Consider the following 8,924-nt stretch of genomic DNA (forward strand, 5'->3'; position numbering starts at 1 on the left):
AAGGCAGAGGATCTGGCTCCAGAGTTGTCGGATCCTCTCGGCCACCCGGACAGAGTGCAGACCCAGCAGAGAGCCCAAGGCCCGGGCATCGCTCAGCTCCGGCCCCACTGCATCCACCAGCTGCCAAAGGCACAGGGTATTGGATCAGCATAGCGCCACCGTCAGGCCGGGCGTTTCGCTGCTGCTGACGTCCAACCTGGCTTTGTGAACCAGAGGCTCCTTCAACAACCAGTGCAGAGAGTCATGCAAAAATTTAAATTCAGGTGTTGCTATGGCAACGTCAGTGGCCAAACAGCCACATTAACTGCTGCAAATACGTTCAAACATGCTGTCGACACGTAAAGCAGTGACAACTATGCCACCATTTCAGCTGACTTTTTCTCAGAAATACTGTCACATAACATCCATATATTTCAGTGCTAGGTTGATGCTTAGCTAAGCTAACTATGAAACACTTTAACTGACAGGACTCAGGATCAACTGTGTACTGTAAGTTAGCTTCTAGCTTCATGTCGAACACTGACAGTAAGTCAATATTTTCCAGAGAGCTTTATTTGAAATCACCAGGTAATGCTAAAAAACACAACATTTAGATTGTATGAAAGTGTTTATTTAATATCTCTGGCTAGCTATTGCTACTTGCTAACGGTTTAGCTTACCCGCGCGACTCAAAGTAACGTCAACGTGGCTGTAATTTATGCATGTTCACATAACTTGGAAGTTTACTGACATTTACATACCTTGTTCACCTGGCTCAAGTGGTGGCTCTGGGGTTGTTGTGTGAGCCACCACTTGTGAATTGTCATGATAAAAAAGGTCTTAAGTCCATCTTTAGAAACTCAGAGTCCACGGCTGACAGTTTAAAGTTTAAACATTGTCACAGAGGAGAGGTACGTATCTGTCAGCCAATAAAACACGTTTATTTCCATGCGACTCTCTGATTGGTCTGTTGGTGTCTTGCCTCTGTTGCATTCACTGAACACGGGAAATTTAAATCCTGCCGTCCTCTAGGTAAAGTACGGTTAATGTATTATATTATTGAGGGAGAATTTATCCGGGGCTAAAGAAAAAACATCCGGGGCTCAAACCCCGGATGCCCACCCCAGGCGACGCCCCTGGTGAAGAGTAAAGCCAGACCAAAGCAATCTGTAGATGAAAAGTTCCTGACGTTGTGAGGCTGTGCTGTGAATTGTACATTATTCAGGGGACTAAGTATTAATTTGCCTTTTAATATAATACACATCAGTCAATCAATATAACCTGCCTTCATTGTCTTTTAATATTAAAACTATCCCTAGATTAGACCGGGTCCCTTTGTGCCGCGTAACCCCCAGTTTCCACCGGGTCCGTCTGCGTCGCGTTACGGCCGCGTTACGGCCGCGTTACGGCCGCGTTACAGCTGCGCCGCAGTGTTCGCTAAGATCGCGGCCACTAAGATCGCGGCCACTAAGATCGCGGCCACTCAAGTCAATGGGTGCTATTCCACCACACGCGGCGCGTTACGGTACATCCACACAGCAGCTTTGAAAAAACCTTGAAAATCTTGGAGCTGGGCGTGTCTGAGGGCTTGGGGATTTTTGCAAGCAACGCGACCAACAACCAATCACATGAATATCCCGCCCCCGACATACAAAGCAAAAACTCCCGGTTCTTCTCCACTCAGAATATGTGCAGAAAGGAGTATGACATTGTGTGCATTAATGTTATGAATATAGTCTATGATGTGGCAGAGGTAAAGTGTCAGCGGGAAGGGCTATGATGAACATGTATTAGATTAATGTCTATGGTGCTATTTTATGCTACATTCCATGCTGGCTAAAGATACTGTCTATGCTTGCTAGCAATGTTTAAACAAAGTAAACTGGATATAAAATCCCCAAACAGGCAAAAACCTACCAGTTTCACCCACTGTCTCTGCCACCTTCCTCCATGCCTGGTTCCTCCGGTTTGTATCCCGGTAAATAGTTCTGGTCGTAAAGAACCGGGTGATTTGCTACCGTAATTTCTCGTTTGGAATATGAGGAAATTAACTGCGGTCGGGCTCTCCCAGCTTGCACGCGGTTTGATTGGCTAGCGCTTGTACTGTCAGATTTGCATAAACAGGATTTGATTGGCTGACGCTTCCAACTCAGCTTCAAAAGTTGAACATTGCACAACTTTTGAATCCTGAAAATCCTGAAAATCCTGGAAATCTTCGCTTTGCTTCCCCACAAAGCAGTTCGGCGAAAAGTGAGGCAAAGTGACGTCATCCCCATTCAAAGTCAATGGGCAGAGAAGCGTTGGAAGATGTACCGTTACGGCTCAGAAGCGTCTCGGCGCAGGGCAAGTCTAAAATTAGGATGAATCCTATTTTTGATGCGACGCAGCCGTGAGGTAATGTCGGGCAGGCAGGAAGTGGAATGTTTAGAGCATATATATATATATATATATATACACACACACACACTGTTACGTCCCAACTAGGGGAAGAAGAATGCAACACAAACCAGTATGTAATTGGTAATAATTATAAGTGGCTTTATTATAAACGGGTGAAACAAAATGGCAGGCAAGCAGCCTGAAACAAACAAAAGAGCCAAAAGGGCACACGTTGATAACCAAACAAAAGGAGGACTCTAAAAAAGGAGTTGAATGGCATACAGGGAAAAATAAATACTAATATAAAGAACGAAACAAAACCTCACTTTAAAAGTGGTACAAATAACCAAAGAATCTATACAAAACCACAACTAAACTACAGGCAACCGTCACATAGTGATTGCAGTTTGACACTGAAGCTTCGAACGGAGCTTCAACCCTGGATTTCCTAGACCTATTCCATAGAAGCAGTGCTTCGAAGCTTGCTTCAAATCACGTGACATGTGACGTCCGAAGCAGCAACTGCTTCAAATCACGTGACATGTGACGTCCGAACCAGCAACTGCTTCATTTCCTGAATGAATCAACTCACTGGTTCGCCGTCCAATCAGGTGATTCAATGCACTGCCTCGTCTCGATTCTGACAGGTGACAGGTTGAAACAGTTTCACATTTGAGCGCTTCAACACTTTATAACCACTCTAAACAATGCGCAATGTGTGGGTTGTTGTCGTAGTTTGCATTGTTGCTGTTGAGTTGTTGTTGGCATTGTATTTTAATTGGATCATTATAGAGCAAGCGAGGAAGATAAATAGGTCGTTCTGGCTCGTGAAACACTTCGAAATGTGGAGAAGTTGTGAACAAAAAGACAATGAGTAATATAAAAACATTTCGATGGTCTAAGGCAGGGGTGGGGAACCTTTTTCCTCTCAAGGGCCATTTCAATTTGTTCAACATCCTCCGAGGGCCGTACAAATTATTTACCGCTGCTTAAAAATAATAAAATCACAGCCCATTCATTTGGCCTTTCTTTCATGCTGTGCAAAGAAAAAGCAACCTCTTAATCCAGATATCTTACCATGACTCGCGTATGCGTGCACGGTTGTGGCATGACCACCAAAAAGAAATATATGGACGCAAGATATGTGCAATTTAGTTTCCTATCCATGTGAACATGATTTAAAGTGTGTGTGGGGGGGGAACCTAACCTCCTCTAGGGCGGTATAGGGGCATGCTCCCCCGGGAAGATTTGTTTTTAAATGTTGAAGTTAAAACCATCAATCTTTTGCACTTTGAGAGCAACATTAAGAGATATATGGATACATCTCTCAACACCCATATGAAACAGAACTGTAAGGAGATTTATTTTTCTTTATGGATATTTTACAAATCACTCCCCTTTCAAACTGTATTCTTGTTTATTAATAACAACTTTTTTTTACTGTCATATAGTATTTTATACCCGTTTACTTTGTTCTCTTATTTTTTTTATAACTATAATGAACATATAAAGATGTGCCTTTACCTCAATGGTTGTAGAAAAAGCTTCTTATATTCGTTAGCATAGCTAGCTAACCAGATGCTAATAACAACAAAGTTATTGACTGATCAGTTATTGATTATTGATTGATCAGTATGACAGATGGACAGATCGCCACTGGGCTCACAACTAAAGACACAGCCGCGCAAAAACTGCTGCATGCTCATTATCTGAAGTGCCGGAGCCGTGCTCTCCGTCAGAACTGCACCCCTGTCAGACGAGACCATGAACGAGACATATACCACGTGATGACATGTTAGGCTCGTGTTGTGTTCAAGGACCCTGATCTTGGCCAGGAAAAACAGGCTCTCGCTAGTTTAATTCTTTTGCGGTTTAGATTTCTTTTTTGCGTGTATTTATAAATTACCTCGAGGGCCGTATCAAATTGTCTCGCGGGCCGTATACGGCCCGCGGGCCGGAGGTTCCCCACCCCTGGTCTAAGGAATTGATAGCCAGTGGATAGAGCCGGCAGCTAGGATGCGGCGATGTCCTCCGCGCAGCTGGTTCAAAGCTCGGAATAGTTCAACTTTTAATCATTGCTTTTCAACTTTAATACTTTAATAACTGATAAAAGGCCCTCTCCGCCCAAAAAAATGTCAAGCACTCTCGAGTCTCTTCTCAATAACCCAATACACACTATTATCAATCTTTAATTGCAAATAGAACATGATATTCAGTCTTAGTGTGTGTGTGTGTGTGTGTGTGTGTGTGTGTGTGTGTGTGTGTGTGTGTGTGTGTGTGTTTGTGTGTGTGTGTGTGTGGAATATTTTTCAAGGCAAAGATGCGTTAAACCCACTGCAGCCTTGCACTTCGCCAGGAGAGGTCGCTGAAACTGAAGCTTCGAGAAATGAACCTATTTCCGACACAATTGTCCAAGTGGTTCGACGCTTCATTCAAAGCTTCATTTTGCCATCACTACCGTCACATAATCCTAAACTACTCTAAACACTAAGCTAATCTAAACACTAACTAAGCTACTCTAGACACTACTACTCACACAAGTTTAACCACAGTTCAACATAATTCACTAAGGAGCACGTAGCGAGAGGCGTCTGTCCACATACAGAGCCTCCTGAGTGATGATCGTCCCCAAGCTTTGTAGTAATCTCCAGCAGGTGTGCGCCGGCTGTGCGCTGCGATTGGAGTGCGTCGGGCCCGGCGTGCTCCAATCACAATCTTCAGGGGCGGACCAGGAGATGGCAGCCAATGACGGGAGAGCAACCGCACAGCTCATTTACATAGAACACACAGCTGAAAACACTCAAGACGATCAGGAAGGCAGCAGCCGTAACCCACACACACAAACTAATTTTGCAGACCCTAACCCTCTGTAGTCTTTCACGTAGGAGGAGAAATGCCAGCGTTCTCCTCCGGTTTACAGGCACTGTGTAAATTATATAGATAGAATAATTATGATGATGAATGCATTTTTATAACTGGAATATTACAATTATTATTAACTTTGTCTGTACAAAGTAGCCTGTCCAGGAAATATGCTCAAATCAACAAAAACTGCGAGCCGGTGTCAGTAGGCTTGTTTGAGACAAGCTAGACCTGCGCAATTGCGATCAACGTCTTGCTAGTGCGTTGCATGATGGTTAGTCATTTTGTCCGACTTGCTCTGGAGGCTCGCCTACATGAGACGTTGAAATCTCGGGGGACAAAAACGCCCGCAGACTTGAGAGCAAGGCGCGGCGAGGCGGCGCAGTTTCTCTCCACTGGCTGCGGAAGCGAAATGCTTGATGGGAAGCGACTCACTGGTATCTCGAGCTGATCGCTCATTGGTGGTTTTTACCACGTGCTGGTGGTGAAACTCTCCAATTGGCTCGGCAAAAGTTTGTTGTTGTTTGTGTCAGTTTTACGTCGCCACTTCCATTCACATTTTTGATCATTGTTCCACAATGTTTATCCTCATGAAATTAATATCTATATATGTTATACTATACTTGCACTGCTAACCGTTTTCATACTTTATATATCTTAGCATATTCATACACACTGTTCATACTGCTCACAGGCTGCTGTGTATAGTGCAGGCCTATTCAACTGGCGGCCCGCGGGCCGGGTGCGGCCCAGAACCAACTCCCGAGTGGCCCAGCCTCCCGTAGCCAAATTCCTACAATAGTACAGACCATGAACGCAACACTCCGCGTTGCAAGAAACCACCAAACCACAACGCAGCACGTTTTTTGAAAGTGCATCTAGTGGTGCTAGTAACGGTGGTCCTATGATAGCAACTCTAAAACATGTCCCTCTCAACTCTGAAGCGTAAACAGAGACAAAACGGTAATTGATCTTGTGGAGCAGATCCAAGTCAAGCTGGACCTTTTCGCTACCGACTTGAGCACGGGTCGGATACTGCATTTTCCGACGCTCCCCAAACACATCACATCTCCGACACAAATCACGGATGTGATGACAGATTTCATTGCGAGGTTGAAAGAGAACTTTGCCGGTCGATTGGATGGACTTGCTCTGCCCACAGACGTGATGATGGGCTTTGCCAGAGACCCCTTCACTGTTGCAATAGAGGGGGACGTATCAACCGGAGCAAAGGAAGTTGTCCCCTGCATCGACAAGGGGAAATATACACTGGAGCTTATTGACATGCAGCGCACTAACGGGCCAGCGAAGTTTTGGAGTGATGTCAAAAAACAGCAGTTCCCTAACGTTCAGAAAGTAGCGATCTGTTTGCTCAGTATGTTTGGATCAACATACAGGACTGTCTCAGAAAATTAGAATATTGTGATAAAGTTCTTTATTTTCTGTAATGCAATTAAAAAAAAACAAAAATGTCATACATTCTGGATTCATTACAAATCAACTGAAATATTGCAAGCCTTTTATTATTTTAATATTGCTGATTATGGCATACAGCTTAAGAAAACTCAAATATCCTATCTCTAAATATTAGAATATCATGAAAAAGTATACTAGCAGGGTGTTCAACGAATCACTTGAATCGTCTAATTAACTCGAAACACCTGCAAGGGTTTCCTGAGCCTTGAAAAACACTCAGCTTGGTTCAGTAAACTAAATCACAAGTATGGGGAAGACTGCTGATCTGACTGCTGTCCAGAGGACTGTCATTGACACCCTCCATCAGGAGGGTAAGACACAAAAAGAAATTTCTCAAAGAGCAAGCTGTTCACAGAGTGCAGTTTCAAAGCACATCCACAAAAAGTCTGTTGGAAGGGGGAAATGTGGCAGGAAACGCTGCACAACCAAGAGAGATGACCGCAGCCTTAACAGCATTGTGAAGAAGAGTCGCTTCCAGAATTTGGGGGAGCTTCAAAGACAGTGGACTGAAGCTGGAGTCCAGGTATCAAAAGTCACTGTTCACAGACGTGTCCGGGAAATGGGCTACAATAGCCGTATTCCCATGGTCAAGCCACTTCTGAACTCAAGAGAACGGAAGAGGCATCTGACTTGGGCTAAGGAAAAGAAGCACTGGACAGTTGCACAGTGGTCCAAAGTCCTCTTTTCAGACGAAAGCAAGTTTTGTATTTCATTTGGAAGTCAAGGCGCCAGAGTCTGGAGAAAGGCTGGAGAGGAGCAAAATCCAAGTTGCTTGAAATCCAGTGTGAAGTTCCCACAGTCAGCGATGGTTTGGGGAGCCATGTCAGCTGCTGGTGTTGGTCCACTGTGTTTCATCAAGCCCAGAGTAAATGCAGCTGTGTACCAAGAGATTTTAGAGCACTACATGCTTCCGTCTGCTGAAAAGCTCTATGGAGATGAGGAATTCATTTTCCAGCATGATCTGGCACCCTGCCCACAGTGCCAAAACCACCAGTAACTGGTGTACTGACCATGGCATTACTGTCCTCGATTGGCCTGCAAATTCCCCTGACCTGAACCCCATAGAGAATATGTGGGGTATTGTGAAGAAGAAGCTGAAAGACACCAGACCCAACAATGCTAATGAGCTAAAGGCCGCTATTGAAGCATCCTGGGCATCCATAACACCTCAGCAATGCCACAGGCTGATTGCCTCCATGCCACGCCGCATTGATGCAGTAATCCGTGCAAAAGGATTCCCAACCAAGTACTGAGTGCATTAATGGACATTTTCAAATGTTTGATTGTGTTTTGCTGTTATAAATCTTTTTTTTTTACTTGGTCTGAGGAACTATTCTAATTTTTTGAGATAGGATTTTTGAGTTTTCTTAAGCTGTATGCCATAATCAGCAATATTAAAATAATAAAAGGCTTGCAATATTTCAGTTGATTTGTAATGAATCCAGAATGTATGACATTTTTGTTTTTTTAATTGCATTACAGAAAATAAAGAACTTTATCACAATATTCTAATTTTCTGAGACAGTCCTGTACACATGTGAATCAAGCTTTTCACACATGAACTCAATCAAAAGTAGCACTCGCTGCTCCCTGACTGACAGCACTCTTCACCAATGTCTAACGGCCCGTCTACACTACAGGCATGAAAAAATCTTGAAGCTGGGCGTGTCTGAAGCTTGGCGATTTTTTGCGAGCAACCAATCACATGAATCTCCCGCCCCCGACATACAAAGCAATAGCAATGTTAAAACGAAGTAAACTGGATATAAACTCTCCAAACAGGTGAAAAAACTATCAGTTTCACCCACTGTCTCTGCCACCTCCCTCCATGCCTGGTTCCTCCAGTTTGTATCCCGGTAAATAGTTCCGGTCGTAAAGAACCGGGTGATTTGCTACCGTAATATCTCGTTTGGAATATGAGGAAATGAACTGCGGTCTGGCTCTCCCAGCTTGCACGCGGTTTGATTGGCTGCGCTTGCACTGGCGGGATTTGCATAAACGGGATTTGATTGGCTGATGCCAAGCATCGAGCCTCAAAAGTTGAACATTGTTCAACTTTTGATGCCGATAGATGCTCGTGATGCTTGCAAAGCCATGCCATGCTCCCCACAATGCAGTTCGGCGAAGATTACAAATCTTCTACGTCACCCCGTTCAAGTGAATGGGCGAAGCGTTGAAAGCATTCACTTGAACGGGGTGACGTAGAAGATTTGTAATCTTCGCCGAAC

The sequence above is a fragment of the Notothenia rossii genome (assembly GCF_949606895.1).
Source record: "Notothenia rossii genome assembly, chromosome: 5".
Taxonomy (NCBI): domain Eukaryota; kingdom Metazoa; phylum Chordata; class Actinopteri; order Perciformes; family Nototheniidae; genus Notothenia; species Notothenia rossii.